The sequence below is a fragment of the Triticum aestivum genome, chromosome 3D, assembly GCF_018294505.1.
Source record: "Triticum aestivum cultivar Chinese Spring chromosome 3D, IWGSC CS RefSeq v2.1, whole genome shotgun sequence".
Taxonomy (NCBI): Eukaryota; Viridiplantae; Streptophyta; class Magnoliopsida; order Poales; family Poaceae; genus Triticum; species Triticum aestivum.
Genome location: NC_057802.1, coordinates 580,295,715 through 580,312,995, shown reverse-complemented (window position 1 = coordinate 580,312,995; position 17,281 = coordinate 580,295,715). Strand labels below are relative to the sequence as shown.

Genomic DNA, 17,281 nt, shown 5'->3' with positions numbered 1-17,281 from the left:
CACAGGCACGCCCAAAAGAAACCAAAGAGAACAACAAAAGAAACAAATGCTGACAACGGTGGATCAACAGAAAACGCAGAAGCCTCGCGACCGCCGCGCCCACCGGGGATCCTCTATGAGGCTCCTACCCACTGAAGCGCCGGTACCAATCAACACCTTTAAGAAGGGATGCAACGATGACGACGCTGTTTCCAAGGGTTTCCCCCGCTACGCGATGAGGAGAGAGGAAGGGTAGCCCCCAACGCCCTCCAGGAAGGTCCGGCGGCACCCTCAGGCGCCACCGCGTTGGTGTCGGCTCGGCCAACAGGGATTTCTCCTGATCCCAACCTTGACTTCAAGCGCACCGGAGCACACCACCAAACATACCACCACCCTGCGCCAAAATAGTCTTAACGCTTCCACGCCGTCTCACCACGGCACCATGAAGAGGGCCTGCACAACGAGGAAGAGGAGCCGGGACTAGAGACAACAGCATGGTCGGCACGCGGGAGGGCCTAACTTCCACCATCCACAACGGTAACCGACCGGACGGGACGTCAGGAACATACCAGGCCCGCATGGCCCCTCAGATGCCGGTAAAGCTCCCACGGTCATGCTGCAGAAGGCATGCTGTCGGCGCTACCACCCCTCGTCCGAGCTACTCCTCCTCCGCGCCATGCAGAAGACGCCGAAGCTGTGCCACTGGCCGGCCCGCTAGGACACAGATGAGGCCTGCAGGGGCTAGATCTGGGCCGGGGGCGCCCCGCCCGCCACACCACAGATGCACTTCACTCCTCTCGCTATGTACCACGGCCAGGCCCGGGCCGGATGGCCACATGCGGCAAATTAGGACGCGGCGTTCCTGTCTCGTCGTGATTGCTGGTGGTTACCCATCACACGTACATGGGTGGCCGGGCAGGCAACGTAAGTCAGAAGAAGCATGGGTGCACACTTGACGTATGCTCGCGAATCCTTTGACCCGACGGATTGGAACGGCTCGCCCCAGAGATCTGGGGATCGTCGTCGGCCGGCGCACGTTACGTCGCGAGGTCGCCGCGTGAGCAGATGGATGATGCGTAGGTCGGCATGGCTGCTACATGCTGGAGGCATATGGATGACAAATTCATAACTGCTTCCATCTCTTTATTCATCATCATATGATTATGTATCATCGCCAGGAAGTTAACGCATGCATGGTTGCATTGCGCTCTTCCATGGATGATAGTACATGTAGTACGTGTCAACGTACGTGCCCGTTACACTTGGATGCCGCATTACGTACGTACGTACAGCTTATTTATTTAGGATGAAGATGTAGGTATGGTATAAGAGATAGCTAGTTAGAACTGGATGTTGTAGGCCGGCGACTTGTCCGGGTTGAAGAGCCCGAAGCTCCTCTCCGTGGCGTCCCCGGTCTTCTGGTTCTCGTTGAACATGGCGAAGATGTACGTCTCCAGCGCCTCCCGCTTCTTGGGCGTGCCCCCGCCGACGTGGTTGATCAGCCCCTGGTTGTACGTCCGCGCGTTGTCCACCGACGCCGCGAACCCGCCCGTCGGAAATCACCACCTTCACGCCCGGCGTGCCGGCCTTCTCCAGCGCCGCGTACACGGCGTCCACCATCGCGTCGAACAGGCTTGTGTATGTCAGCCCGTTGTTCTGGTCACGCACGCTGGTGCCCGGCTGGAACGTCGCGTAGTTCAGGCTGATGTCCCGCGGGTTGTCGCGGTACGCGAAGTAGGGGTACACGTTGGCGAGCAGCGGCGCGCCGGTGCTCGCCAGGAGCCGGGCGACGTCCGTCATGTACGACTGCGCGAACACGCCGGCGGAGGGCGGGAAGGAGTTGGCCACCGCGTCGAACCGGATCGAGGTGGACACCTTGATCGCGCCCAGGCCGGCGGCGGAGAGGGCCGCGTTGAGGTTCCGCATGGCCGGGACGATGCTCTGCGTGGCGCCGCCCTGGACCTCGTTGCCGGCGGCGATGTACTTGATGTTCACGGCCGGGTAGTAGGGCCGGACGTTGTTCTGGACCCAGGACGCCGCGTTGGAGGTGCTGGCGGCGAAGTTGGAGAGCTGGTCGTTGCCGATGTCGAGGATGAGGCCGATGCCGGAGTTGCGGAGCGCCGAGAGGGCCTGCCCGTCGGCGAAGTAGATGCGCATGCCGTTGATGCCCTTGGACCTGTAGAGCTGCACCACGTCGCTCCGGGAGGGGAGGTTGTTGCCGATCACGCCGTAGCACACGCCGATGGATTGCACACCTGCATGCATGCGGATAAGAGTGGCATCCGGCCGTTTAGCTGTCGTAGGCGTTGAAGTGAATGACTAGCATTTGAATGGTGGGGTAGGCATGTTACGTTATCTCCAAGTGTTACATGGGTCGCCTTAATTTAATCACATATTTGATTTGTATTATTAAATCTTGTACTAATTACTCTCTCCAATTCACCATTATAGCATGTTTGCAAATTTTAATATGATCTACATACAGATTAAAATAAATGAACAAACACACTAAAATGTATCTATATGCATCTAAATTTATAAAAGATGAATTCTGTAGTGTCTCCGTCAATTTGCTTTGTCTCGTAACCACAATGAGAGTATGTGCATCCGTGCATGCATGCAAAGGAGATAGAAAATAAGAACATGAGAGAATGCACGTACTCGTAGGAACAGAAGCGAACGCTCCAATGAAGAGAGCAACAGCAAACATGGAAGCAACATCCTTCCTAGCCATTGTTGGTAGCTCTCTGTATCTGCTGCTCTTGAGTGCTACGGTAGCCGATGTGTGTGCCTATGCAGCTGCACCACGACCCCCTTTTATAGAGGTTCTCAGCCCGCCTGCGTACGTGGTCGACTTGCGCCCTGCCTACTTTAATCAGCGCAGCTACTTTGACTCCGGCAAAACCGAAGGTGCACGGCATGGCGACATGGCGTATGTACGTATCGTGCATGACACCGACGTCACTCTCCGGCGCGGCCTAACCCGTCGTCTCCTTCCGCCTTTCTTCCACGGAAAACTCCGGGGGTTGTGGAAACTCGACCCATTTTTCTGTCCTGCTCATTAACAGGTTGGTACTAGCATTTTTTCCGGGGGCATAGGGCCGGTACAAGGTCTACCAGTGTACTGCGGACTACAGGGTCTGTGAACCGTCGGATTTTCGATTACCAGCCCAAATTCAAACATTCGCTAAATTTTGACATTCAGCCCACACTTCAATAATTTAATCCATGCCTTTAGCATTTTGTCCAAATTAAGAAAATGCCGAAATAGGCTTTCGCCCAAAATGGTACTCGTATACTCAAGATTATGGTTATTATGTCTTATCCGGACATCCTTTTTAACCAACTTCTAGAGACGTTCAAGCATTTACGAAATCCATACGAAATATACCTTTTGTTTTCAAAAACATAATGAAACCAAGTAGTACTTGTTGAAGTTGTTTCTAATCGCGGAAAACACAATATAAAAGGAAAAACCATTTTTGATGTAAATATGTTTTGCAAACTACCCTTAGCAAGATGGGTAGCTCCCTCATTCATGTGAAACACGTATAAAACCACACTTATTTAGCCTAAATGGGGTTATAAAAAAAAATACATGGCTTATCCCTGCGCACAACCGATTTTCCGATTGCCTAGGTGTGGATGCTCAGTACACCAGTACACCAGTACACCTAAAGTGTCTAGTGCCATTCGCCATTTTTTCCTCTAGAAAAACAAAATAGCTTTTGTTTTCTGTATACGTTCCATGAAAATCCTCCCCTCTCAGCAGTGACTAGTTTGTTTCTTCTGACGTATTTCCACTTCCCGTCGGCTAATTTCTTGCATGCGTACGCATACGGCTACGGGTATATATGCTGTGTATCTTGACGAATACGTACGCACGTGGAACGATATACATCCGGTATGGGGTGCTAACGGGTTGAAACGGTTGCTTGTGCCGTAGTGACTTTCCACACATGCATGTGCCAAATTCGTTCTTTTGTCAGGTCACTAGTAGAATACACCATAGTTTGAGTGGTTCAGACGGTACATCTACGTGGCTGTCCCCTATTCCCATGGCGCCAGGCCTAGGATGGTTCGTACGTTCATGGGTCTACACAGTATTCTGTACATACGACGAGTGCATCCTGTTCATGGCTTACACAAGACCACAATGAATTGCACCCATGTACCAACAGAAATTCTTGAGACTTGTGCAAGTAGTTTATGACCTCTTTGGAACGTAGAACCTACGGAAGAAGGATCATAATTCTTACTACAAGATCTACAAATGAACTTGTTATTTAAATTAGATTTTTTTTTCGAAAAGGGGACATGGCCCCGGCCTCTGCATCAGAACGATGCATACGGCCATATTATTAAAAATAATCAAAAAGGTTTCACAAAGGTCTTCCGTTCTGAAAAGCAGAAAAGCTCGCAAAGAGCAAAATGAATATAACAGGAAAAGCCACAACCGGCAGGCAAAATAAAATAAGATAGGAACCTAAAAACCTATTCTATTACATGACCGCCATCCAAACCGGTTGAAGATATCCCGAGCTACCATCTCCCAACGGACAGATCCAGTAACCAAACGCTCCCTGGCCTCCGTCGGAGTGAGTAGCGACCACATACGGATCAGTGTAGTGGCCCGGAAGATAACCTGCAAGAAATGAATATTTGTTGTTCTGTTAAAAACCAAATTGTTTCTGCAGTTCCAAACAGCCTATAATAAAGCACGTACTCCAACACGTATATGTCTCTCAGTCTGGGAGCCTAACCCATCTAACCACCTCCCAAATAACGTGTTAATGGTATTCGGAGGAGTAATATTAAAAGCTAAGTGCATCGTCCGCCATAATTTTTTTTGCCAAGGGACAATCGAGAAAGAGGTGTTTGATGGACTCATCCTTATCACAGAAACCACATCTTGTAGATCCTGTCCAATTGCATTACACCAGATTATCCTTAGTTAGAATGACTTGTTTATGTACAAACCACATAAACACTTTGATTTTTAGAGGCACTTTGACTTTCCACACATGTTGCGAACGAGGAATCACACTAGAGTTGATAACATCCAAATACATGGACTTAACCGAGAACTCTCCATTCTTTGTGAGCTTCCAATTCAACCGGTCTGGTTGTTGGGAAAGCTCGACCTCCATTAGTCGTCGTACTAAGTGTAACCAAACTTCCCAATGATTTCCCGCTAGCGTCCTTTTGAATTGGATATTCAAAGGGTTAGACTGTAATACTGTTGCAACATAAGCTTGTCTTCGCTGCACAATATTATAGAGAGAGGGATAGTGGAGTGCAAGAGGCGTCTCCCCAAGCCAAGTGTCCTCCCAGAACCTCGTGGTAGTACCGTTTCCAACGACAAATTTTGTCGTGTTGAAAAAGGCTGATTTCACTCTCATTAGTCCTTTCTGAAAAGGAGAATTGGTCGGCCTCACTGTCACCTGGGACAATGTTTTGGAGTTAAGGTACTTATTGCGCAATATTTGCGCCCACATAGCCTCCGTCTCTATAGATAGCTTAAACAACCATTTGCTGAGTAAACATCTGTTCTTCACCTCTAAGTTTTCAATACCAAGACCCTCTTGGTCTTTCGGTCTGCAAATGATATCCCATTTCGCAAGTCTGTATTTTTGTTTTAATTCATCACTTTGCCAGAAGAATCGAGATCTATAGAAGTCTAGCCTTTTCCTGACACCCACTGGTATCTCGAAAAAGGACAAAAGAAACATTGCGATACTTGTAAGAACCGAATTAATGAGGATTAATCGGCCTCCGTATGACATAAGCTTGCCCTTCCAGCAACTTAGTTTCTTTTCAAATCGATCTTCGATACACTTCCACTCTTTGTTAGAAAGCTTGCGGTGGTGAATTGGTATTACCCAAATATGTGAAAGGTAAAGATCCCAATTCGCATCCGAACAATTGTTTGTAAGCATCTTGTTCCTCTTTAGCCCTTCCAAAACAGAACAATTCACTTTTGTGGCATGCGCCACCTTATAGATAACCGTGTATGGCTTTAAGGCCATGGAGGCGCAGTGGATCCCGGCCTCTACCGGTTGAAGGGCTTCTACTTTGTTCGTATTATTATTTTGGTTTAGGATTTGTGTCCTCCTCAGAAAGACAGAAAGGCAAGGCGGCTGCGGCGGCGCCCTGAAGATGGAATAAGTTTCTCTCCACCTTGCACCCGTCCCGATGGACATGTGGAGTTGTGTCTTCAACGGACCACACGAGATTTTGTCAGGTTTTTGTCCCCGGTGGATCTGCTTGGGTTAGGTCTTCGTTCCTATATGTTCATGTGTCCGTAGGTTGGATCCTTTCGATATACGCTTCTCTTCGACGATGATTGATGTTCTCGTGCACTGGTTTTTTAGGGTCTTAGCACGATGATTTCCCAACTATATACTGAAACAAGGTTTGTCCGGCTCCGGCAAAGGACAGACAATGGCCGTGATGCCCCTTCAGCTTGCTATAATGCTTGTAGCCGCCATGGTCTACAAACATTAATGTAATTTCTGTTACTTCTATTGTTCTTTGTATTGACATGATGTTTGCTAACTAGATTGAAAGTTTTCTTGAAAAAAGTCTAATCGGTCGAACGATACAAGATAATACCGAAAAAGGCTTTCGCCCCGCTTTATATATAAAGCACCGATCCATAAGCATCACGATACAAACTCACGCCACCACCGCACAGGACACACACACACACCCAAGGCAATATACAAAGGTGTCGAGCACCGCCACACCACCCCAACGACTACCAAGCCTCTACACATGCGTGAGGAAGAACCGCTTGGAGCCAACGGAGACCTCCAATCCTTCGAGGAGAGGTGAGATGGAACAACGACTCCAAGATGGTGCCTCCTAGAAGGGAACGACCACTGATAGCCGCCACCATCCGATCCCAAAGATCGAGTTTTCACCCGGAGCAACTCGAAGGACTAAGGACACCGCGATGGAGCCTTCAGGAAGGATACGGTGTCCACGGCCGCCGCCGCTGTAGGCCAATACAAGATTGGGCAAGTGATGTACCCAACACGCCCACCCCTCCGACGCATCCTAGCTCCGCCAACCACCAGCGACAACACACCCGTGTGGCCATGGCCGCTCGCCTGTACCCGAGGCGCAAGTTCCACTCACGAACGTCGTGCCTCCCGATGTCGCCCTGCATAAAGACACGCCCAAGACCGACCAAAGTGACCGGCTTTGGGCCAAAGGGCACACCCGACCGAAGGGACCGTAGCATACGTCCCGCCTCGAACAACAACGGAGCCGTGTCAGCCCACACACAGCCGGGGAACGAGGGAAGAGGGGGAGCGGACGCATCCGGGCTGGCACACCCTTGTGTCAGCGACGGGTTGCCCGAGCTCGTCGGCTCCTCCCATCCATCCAACCTGCCTCCCCACCGGAAAACTCCTGTGTCGCCCCAACTCGGCGGCGAACGCGCCACCACACGAAGCCACCAACACACACCCGCCCACCGGCAAGGAGAGATCCCAAGAACCGCCACCAATCGCGAAGGAAGCTCACCGAGGAGCCCATCTGCGCTGCCTACTATCGTCCAGCCCCCGGATCCCGGCCGGCCAGCCCACTTGGACAGTCACTGCAGCGTCACACCACCACCCGCCATGGCCATGGCAGGGGCATAGACCTGCAGCCCGCGCCACCTTCGGCATGAGCCGCCAGGCCCCAGATCTGGCCTCGACCTCGCCAACCCTGGTGACCAAGGCACGCCGGCCGCCGCCCAACACACGACGGCGCACCACCGCCGTCGACCAGCCGCGGTGAGCCTGAAAGTGCAACTATCCCAGGGTGGTTTTGGTAATTACTAACAACATATATCTCATTGAACTAATGCTATTTCAAGATGATCATTTTAGAAATTTCAATGATTGGCATGGCATGGATTAGGAATGTGGACCCCTCAAAATGCTAAGGACTCATATTGGCTCAAGCTCAATACTCGGCATTTTCATTTTAGTGATCCAAGATCACATTGAGTCCATAGGAAAAGCCAATACTATTAAAAGGGGATGAGGTGTTGCTTAATGGCCTACTTGCTCAAAATGCTTAGTGATATGCTCCAAAACCCTCAACCACTTCCTCATTTCCACATGTGTCCCAAATCAAAAGTCAAACACGGCCCTACCGATTTGGTCTATCCGGCGCCACCGAGTTCACTTGACTTAGCCACTGCCAGAAACCCTAGTCACTTCGGTCTCACCGATAGGGATCTCGGTCTCTCCGAGATGGGATTGCAAACTCTCTTTTTCCCTTCGTAACGTTTTGGTCCAACCGAGATAAGCGATCGATCCCACCGAGTTCGCAATGCAAACTCTCTGTTTCCCTTTCGTAATGTTTCGGTCCAACCGAAATGAGCGAATCGGTCCCACCGAGTTTGCCTGACTAACTCTCTGTTTGCCTATTACAGAAATCGGTCCCACCGAGTTTATGTGATCGGTCTCACCGAGATTATGTTACGCCCTAACCCTAATGAAATCGGTCCCACCGAGTTGACATGTCGGTCCCATCGAAAATCCTAACGTTCACATTTTGAACTAAATCGGTCTGACCGAGTTTCATGATTCGGTCCCACCGAGTTTGGTGAATTTTGTGTAACGTTAGATTTTGTGTGGAGGCTATAAATACCCTTCCACCCACTCTTCATTCCTGGAGAGAGCCATCAGAACATGCCTACACTTCCAGCATACATTTTCTGAGAGAGAACCACCTACTCATGTGTTGAGACCAAGATATTCCATTCCAACCACATGAATCTTGATCTCTAGCCTTCCCCAAGTTGCTTTCCACTCAAATCTTCTTTCCACCAATTCCAAATCCATGAGAGCGAGTTGAGTGTTGGGGAGACTATCATTTGAAGCACAAGAGCAAGGAGTTCATCATCAACACACCATCTATTACCTTTTGAAGAGTGGTGTCTCCTAGATTGGTTAGGTGTCACTTGGGAGCATCCGACAAGATTGTGGAGTTGAACCAAGGAGTTTGTACGGGCAAGGAGATCGCCTACTTCGTGAAGATCTACTCTAGTGATGGAAGTCCTTCGTGGGCGATCGCCATGATGGGATAGACAAGGTTGCTTCTTCATGGACCCTTCGTGGGTGGAGCCCTCCGTGGACTCGCGCAGCCGTTACCCTTCGTGGGTTGAAGTCTCCATCAACGTGGATGTACGACAGCACCACCTATCGGAACCATGCCAAAAATCTCCGTGTCTCCATTGCGTTTGCTACCTCGAAACTCCTCCAGTTACCTTCATATGCAAATTTTTTACATTTCACTGCTATACTCTTAGACTTGCATGTGTAGGTTGATTGCTTGACTTGTGCTAAGTTGCTAAAATCTGCCAAGACATAAAATTGGGAAAAGGATAGATTTTTATTTGATCAAGTAGTCTAATCACCCCCCCTCCAGGCATACGTTCGATCCTATAAGTGGTATCAGAGCTTTGGTCTCCATTTGCCTTGATTTTCATAGCTTTTGGTGATCATAGCCTTGGTTTCACAACCTAGGAGAGTATGGCGTCTAGCGAGGGAAATTACCACCATAGAGGTCCTTACTTTAATGGTACTAATTTTGCTAGTTGGAAGCATAAGATGAAAATGCATATTTTGGACATAACCCCGCTGTTTGGGCTATTGTCTGTATTGGCTTGCAAGGTGAATTCTTTGATGGGAGAGAACCAAACCGTGAAGCTACCGTGGAAGAGTTGAAAATGCTGCAATACAATGCTCAAGCTTGTGATATCCTCTTCAACGGATTGTGCCCCGAAGAATTCAACAAAATCAGCCATCTTGAGAATGCAAAGGAAATTTGGGATACTTTGATTGATATGCACGAGGGTACCGACTCCATCAAGGAATCCAAATTGGACGTGCTTCAAAGTCAACTTGACAAGTTCAAAATGAAGGATGGTGAAGGTGTCGCTGAAATGTACTCTAGGCTTTCTCTCATCATAGATAGATTCATCGCAAGAAGATCCTGAGAGCCTTGGATGGAAAATATGATATCGTGTGCACATTGATCCAAATGATGCCCAATTACAAAGATCTCAAGCCAACGAAAGTCATTGGAAGAATTGTTGCTCATGAGATGTCACTCAAGGATAAGGAAGATCTTCACGACAAGTCAAGTGGTGCTTACAAAGCCTCATGTGATGCTCCCACATCATCAAGTGAGAAACAAACCTTCAATGAGGAACTGAGGCTAATGGTGAAGAACTTCAACAAGTTCTACAAGAGTAGAAGCAAGTAAAGAAGTTCCAAGTCAAGGTCCTACAATGACAAGAGATCTTCGAGCCGTGAGCGAAATTGCTACAATTGTGGAAGACCCAGACACTACTCCAATGAGTGTACGGCCCCCTACAAAAGAAAAGAAGATTCACCCAAAAGGAGAAGTAGAAGAGAAGAATCACTACCAAGAGAAAGGAGGAGTAGAGATGATCGTTATGAACGAAGAACCTCTCGGAGAAGCAAGGATTCGGAAAGGAAGGACAAATCATCAAAGAGCTACACAAAGTGAAGACATCAAGCTCATGTTGGTGAATGGGTATCCGGCTCTGACTCCGACCATCACTCCGAAAGAACTTATCACTCCGACTCCGAATATACTCAAGATGAAGGTGTTGCCAGTCTAGCACTTGTGTCAACAAACTCCTATGACATATTAGACTCACCAAATGAAGGAATTGGAAGATGCTTCATGGCTAAAGGCCCAAAGGTATCACACCCCGAGTATGTTGATTTCAATAGTGATGAAGATGATTTGGTAGGTGATGACGATTTACTTGTTGACAACTCTAGTGATGAAAACTATGATGAACTTGCTATTAATCATGCTAATCAAGATAAAACAAATGATGATGATAAGAAGGAGATTGAGCATCTAACTAAAGAACTAAACACTCTTAAGTTAGCTCATGAAACTACCTTGGAAGATCATCGAGAACTTTTAAATACTCATGAGAACTTACGCTTTGAAAAGCTCAACCTTGAGCAAGAGCATGGGTTCTTAAAAGCAATCAATGATGATCTTCGCAAGAAAAGTTCTTCTTACATTGCCAAGCATTTACTCTTGTCTACTTACATGCCACAAGTTAAATCTAGCAATAAGAGTAAGAAGGATTCTTCTTCTAGTAGTAACAACAATCATGTTAAATCCAATGTTGTTGCTTCTAGTAGTTCTCTTAATTCCACTAACGATTCTCTTAGCCAAGTTACACTTGAGCAAGAAAATAGCTTATTGAAGAGAATTATAGAGAAAGGTGTTTACAAGAGCCTTGCCGGGAGTAAGCAATTTGAGGAAATTGTACGGAAGCAAGGAAGGCACCGGAAGAATCAAGGTCTTGGTTTTGAACGAAAGTTCAATGCCAATGGAGTTGAGTGGGAAGAAGATCAATACCCCAAGACGAAGTTTGTTCCTCAACAAGTGAAGTATGATCCTACTTCCTTCCAAGGGACACAAGCTCAAGATGATCTTCCACCACAAGACCACAAGCAAAAAGGCAAGGGTAAGCTTCAAGAGGTGACTGATGCATTTGAAGTAGCTCCTAAGGCCTTGGTCAAGTGGGTTCCCAAGACTACATCAAGTTCTACTTCATCAAGTACGACTACAACTCCAAGGATTCCCATCAAGATGATGTGGATCCCAAAGAAGAAGAACTAGAGAGTTCTTGAGGGTGACTCCGCCAACATACTTCACACATATCATCTTGGCGAGGACAAGTGGAAACAACTTCCACATCTTGGACTAGTTCAAGGTGTCACAAACCCTCTTGTTGGTAAGACAAGGGACAAGGTAACCTAATGCTTTCATGGACATCATCTTATGTGAACATCACTCTATGTCTATGGATATCCTTGTTTGTTCCTTGTGGGACTAACCCGTGTAGGTATTGAAAGTGCAACTCACTCCAATGTATTGCTCCAAATGATCTACATCAACATTGAGCATCCACATCTTCAACATCTACATGAAGTCATCATCGACAAAACCCAAGGTTAGTTCATCCCTTTTAGGGGGGATATCACATGTAGGGGAATCTTTACTCCAATCAATTGAGCTAAAGCAACTCTAATGGTGTGAACGCAACAATGCTTTATGTAAAAGTGGTAACCCCACTTGTGCTTAAATGATGAGTATGACCTATGATCAAATGTCCTCATTTGACTCCTAAGTCAATATACTCATATATAGATGAACTAGTCATCGCCAATTGCTTGATAGATGCTAGAGTGTTTGTGCATGCTTTGCCACATATTTCATTTGCCATTTTATTGTGTGAGCATGTTGATTGCATATTTCACTCATTCGAGGACATCTATTTGTTGCTTTGATTGTTTGCATTTTTTATCTTTTGCCAAGTGGATGGACAAGAATGCCTAAGAACCTCCTCTAGCTATCTATGCTTTTCTCGTCTCAAACTCTATTCATGCTACATCACAAAGTTTGATCAAGTCAGATTTGAACCACTCTGTGTGAGGAGCACTCGGAGTCCCTGATTCGTCATAGACTTAAACTTCCAAAACCTCTCTGTGCATTTCGGTCTGACCGATCCATCAACTTCAGTCACACCGAGTTCTCTGAGTTGATCTAGGTTTTCAATCTCGGTGCAACCGTTTTGAACTTTTCGGTCACACCGAGTTGCAGTAACCGCTTGCCACTCTGCATCTCGGTGCCACCGAGTTGTTCCACTCGGTCACACCGACAGGGTCAGGATATATATACCGACGGGTGAGATTTTGGAAATTTCTTCAAAACCCTTCATCCCGCGCGTGTCCTGCTCTGCCGCCTCGGGTCACCGGGCCGTCTTCTCGTCGCCAGCGACCTCCCGCCGCTGGTCTCCGTCGCCGTCAACAGATTTCTTCCCCGCCGTTGCCGCCGTAGCAAACTCACCGCGGAACTAGGGTATGGGTTTGATCTTTTGTGCTAATTCCTTACTCCGATTCTTAGCACAATGCAATGCCATGTTCTTTACCACGTATGAGATCAATCTATCCAGAGAAAACATCCCTTAGATTAGGTTTGATTCGAAAATTCAGGGTTAGGTTCCGCCGAACTCATCTCGGACCGACCGAGTTGTGGAAATCGGTCTCATCGATTTGGCTTAGGCCGTTGCACTTGCACTTTTCGGTCTGACCGAAAGTTGCAAATCGGTGCGACCGAGTTCAACTCTCTGTGAAACCCTAGCAATCTCGGAGCCACCAAACTATGTCTCAGTCTGACCGAGTTCACATGTTTAGACTCCAAAAGTTGCTTCGGTGTCACTGACTTTAACAAATCGGTAGCTCTGAAATGCTTTCTGTGGAGAACTAAAACTAAGTTTTTGACTCATCTGTTTTGCAAAAACTCTGCACTTTGTGATGCTCATCCACCCTATCTCATCTATATCTATTCACACGGTCTGTTGTCAGTTTGCTTTGCCAATATGTCTGACCAGAGTGATAGCCAGAACAAATTAGAAGAGCAAGTGAACATGAGTGAGGGCACCAGTCCCTCTAGCAGCTAAGATGAGGGCAGCAGGAGCACTCCAAGCAATTTGCCCAAGGCAGCCACTAGAACAAGGAAGAAGAGAACCTCAGACTCTAAGGATGAGGACTATGTGGCCACTTAGGAGGAAGTGAGCTCCAAGAAGAAAGTTCTGAATAAGGAATATGGTACAGCTGTTGCAACTAAACCAGGTTTGCACAAGAAGACACCTGCCAAGAGAGTTCCAATGTCTAAGGCCAGGGCCTCCACTCAGGAACCTTCCAAATCAACTGGATGAGAGGCTGCTGGTGAGGGTAAGAAGAAGAAGGATAGAAAGAGAGGAAGATGGTGCAAGAAGGTGGACCCCATGGCAGAATTTGAAAGGCACTCATCAGATGAAGATGAAGAAGAGGAAGAGGATGCTGCACTAGCACCCAAGTCTCAAAAGCTGATGGGGGATGCTATTAAGTCTGGGGCTGCTCCTTCAAAGCCCAAGACTGCCCCAAAGCTGCTGCTCAAGCTCAAAAGACTTCAAAGGCCAAGAGGAGCACTAGGAACATTCCAGCTGCATAGAAGAACAAGGCCCCAATGTCTGAGATGGAAGAAGAAAATGTTGAAGCCCAAGTGCTAAGGAAACTTCAACCAAAGATTCCAGATCATGATGACAGCCATCCAGTGGCAGAGGATATGAGCATCAGGAAGGATGGAGGTCTGAGACTTTGGAGACAAAGTGACCCTTATGCTCTGAGGAGGAAGACTGTTGTGGACTACAAGTTCCATACCAAAGAGCAGCATGATTTCTATGAAACCATTCTGCTGGACAAGAAGCCTATAGTTTGTGATATGAAGTGGGCTGACTGGGAGTACATTGATGAGAATGAAGATCATTTTCCAGGTGTGCATGAGAGCTTCAGAGCATGTGGTGTTGACAAGTTTGTGGGACAGAAGCTGACAAAATGGAATGATGAACTCATCATGCAATTCTACTCCACTGCTCATTTTTATCCAGATGGTAGAATTGTATGGATGTCTGAGGGTACAAGGTACCAATCTACTGTTGATGAGTGGGCTAAATTGATCAATGCCCCTGAAGAGCATGAAGATGACTTGGATGTTTATGCCAAGAAGAAGAAAGACCACAACTCTGTGGCAAATATGTACAAAGAGAACCCAGACAAAGCTTTGGAAACACACAAGTTTGGATCTGTACATTACTTGTTGTCTGGCCTAGCTACAATCAACACTATATTGAGGCATACATTGTTGCCCAAATCTGGAGATCACAAAATGATCAGAGGCCATTCAATCAACTTGCTGCAGATATTTGACGTGCCTCAGAAATTCAAGGTTAGGAGCCTGATTGTTGAAACAATCAAGAGGACAGTTGCAGATCAGAAGAGATCTTGTGGGTATGCTCCACATATTCAGGTGCTCATCAACTCCAAGATGGGCACAGGCACCTATTTATTGGACAAGGAGCATTTACCTTTGAGACCAGAATTTGAGGACAACACTGTTGTGATGAATGAAGAGGATCCCACATCTGTGCAAGCACAAGAAAAGAGAGAGAAGGCAAAGGCAGAGAAAGCTGCAAAGATGCCAAGTGTTGAGGAGGCATCTCAAGTATTTCTAAAGTCAAAACAAGATCAGCTTGCTTATCTGATTCAAGAAACTTTGAGGATTGAGAAGGGCTTGGCCACCCTGACTCAAAATCAGGAGAGCTTGGAGAAGATCATTGAGACCAAATTCTATGATCTTGATCTTAAAGTGACAGAGATGCAGACAGCCATTGAGCAGCTCCAGGAGGAAGCAGAGGAGAAGAAAGGGCAGGCTACCACAGATGCCTTTCAGAGAGTGCCTAGAGGTGAGAGATCTGCTGCAGTGCCCATGGCTGACACTAGACCAACTACTTCAGCAACAGCTTCAGTGCCACCTCCAGTTGCCACTCCACCAGCTCCAACAACGTCTACAGATGCTTTCGTCCTTGGAGTCCTCTCAACACCACCTCCCGAAGACCAAGCCTAGAGAGACGTATAGCACTATGCATTTTCAAACTTTTTGGTAACTTGTTGCCAAAGGGGGGGAAATGTATAGATCATAGGCTTCGAGAGAGAGTGTTTTGCTTCTTTGTCTCTCTTGCTATTTGCTTAATACTTTTGTGTGTGCATGATCATGTGTTTGATCATATTCTACTTTAATGTTTGCTTGGATGATATTATCTTTTATATCCCATATATGATCATTCACTTTGCTTGGTGATGAGTGCATGTTTTTTAATTCCTATCATTTTGAGCGCTCCACCAAGATGTATGTGACATGGAAGAGTAACCCATGATCCTAATCGATTGTGCATTTGCATTCAAAAGCAAATTTTAAATAATGCACAAATTTAGGGGGAGCTCTTGTTTATCACATACTTCTCAAAGCGACGATGTATTTTAAATCTTATTCTAATTTGTCGAAGCTTTGATCTATATGTTGTCATCAATTACCAAAAAGGGGGAGATTGAAAGTGCAACTATCCCTGGGTGGTTTTGGTAATTACCAACAACATATAGCTCACTGAACTAATGCTATTTCAATATGATCATTTCAGAAAGTTCAATGATTGGCATGGCATGGATTAGGAATGTGGACCCCTCAAAATGCTAAGGACTCATATTCGCTCAAGCTCAATACTCTGCATTTCCATTTTAGTGATCCAAGATCACATTGAGTCCATACGAAAAGTCAATACTATTAAAAGGGGATGAGGTGTTGCTTAATGGCTTGCTTGCTCAAAATGCTTAGTGATATGCTCCAAAGCCGTCAACCACTTTCTCATTTCCACATGTGTCCCAAATCAAAAGTCAAACTCGGCCCTACCTATTATATCTATCCGGCACCACCGAGTTCACTTGACATAGCCACTGCCAGAAACCCTAGTCGCTTCGGTCTCAACAATAGGGATCTCGGTCTCACCGAGATGGGATTACAAACTCTCTGTTTCCCTTCGTAACGTTTCGGTCCAACCGAGATGAGCGATCGGTCCCACCGAGTTCGCAATGCAAACTCTCTGTTTTCCTTTGGTAATGTTTCGGTCCAACCGAAATGAGCGAATCGGTCCAACCGAAATGAGCGAATCGGTCCCACCGAGTTTGCCTGACTAACTCTCTGTTTGCCTATTACAGAAATCGGTCCCACCGAGTTTATGTGATCGGTCTCACCGAGATTACGTTATGCCCTAACCCTAATGAAATCGGTCCCACCGAGTTGACATGTCGGTCCCACCGAAAATCCTAATGTTCACATTTTGAACTAAATCGGTCTGACCGAGTTTCATGATTCGGTCCCACCGAGTTTGGTGAATTGTGTGTAACGGTTAGATTTTGTGTGGAGGCTATAAATAGCCCTCCACCCACTCTTCATTCGTGAAGAGAGCCATCAGAACGTGCCTACACTTCCAACATACATTTTCTGAGAGAGAACTACCTACTCATGTGTTGAGACCAAGATATTCCATTCCAACCACATGAATCTTGATCTCTAGCCTTCCCCAAGTTGCTTTCCACTCAAATCTTCTTTCCACCAAATCCAAATCCGTGAGGGAGAGTTGAGTGTTGGGGAGACTATCATTTGAAGCACAATAGCAAGGAGTTCATCATCAACACACCATCTATTACCTTTTGGAGAGTCGTGTCTCCTAGATTGGTTAGGTGTCACTTGGGAGCCTCCGACAAGATTGTGGAGTTGAACCAAGGAGTTTGTACGGGCAAGGAGATCGCCTACTTCGTGATGATCTACTCTAGTGAGGCAAGTCCTTCGTGGGCGATGGACA

The 17,281-nt window shown here is 47.0% G+C and overlaps 1 pseudogene; it reads right to left on the bottom strand.

Annotated features, from left to right (window-relative positions):
* Positions 1–1,094: 1,094 nt before the first annotated feature.
* Positions 1,095–2,804, bottom strand: LOC123080649 (glucan endo-1,3-beta-glucosidase GII-like; annotated as a pseudogene).
* Between the last annotated feature and the right edge of the window lie 14,477 nt (positions 2,805–17,281).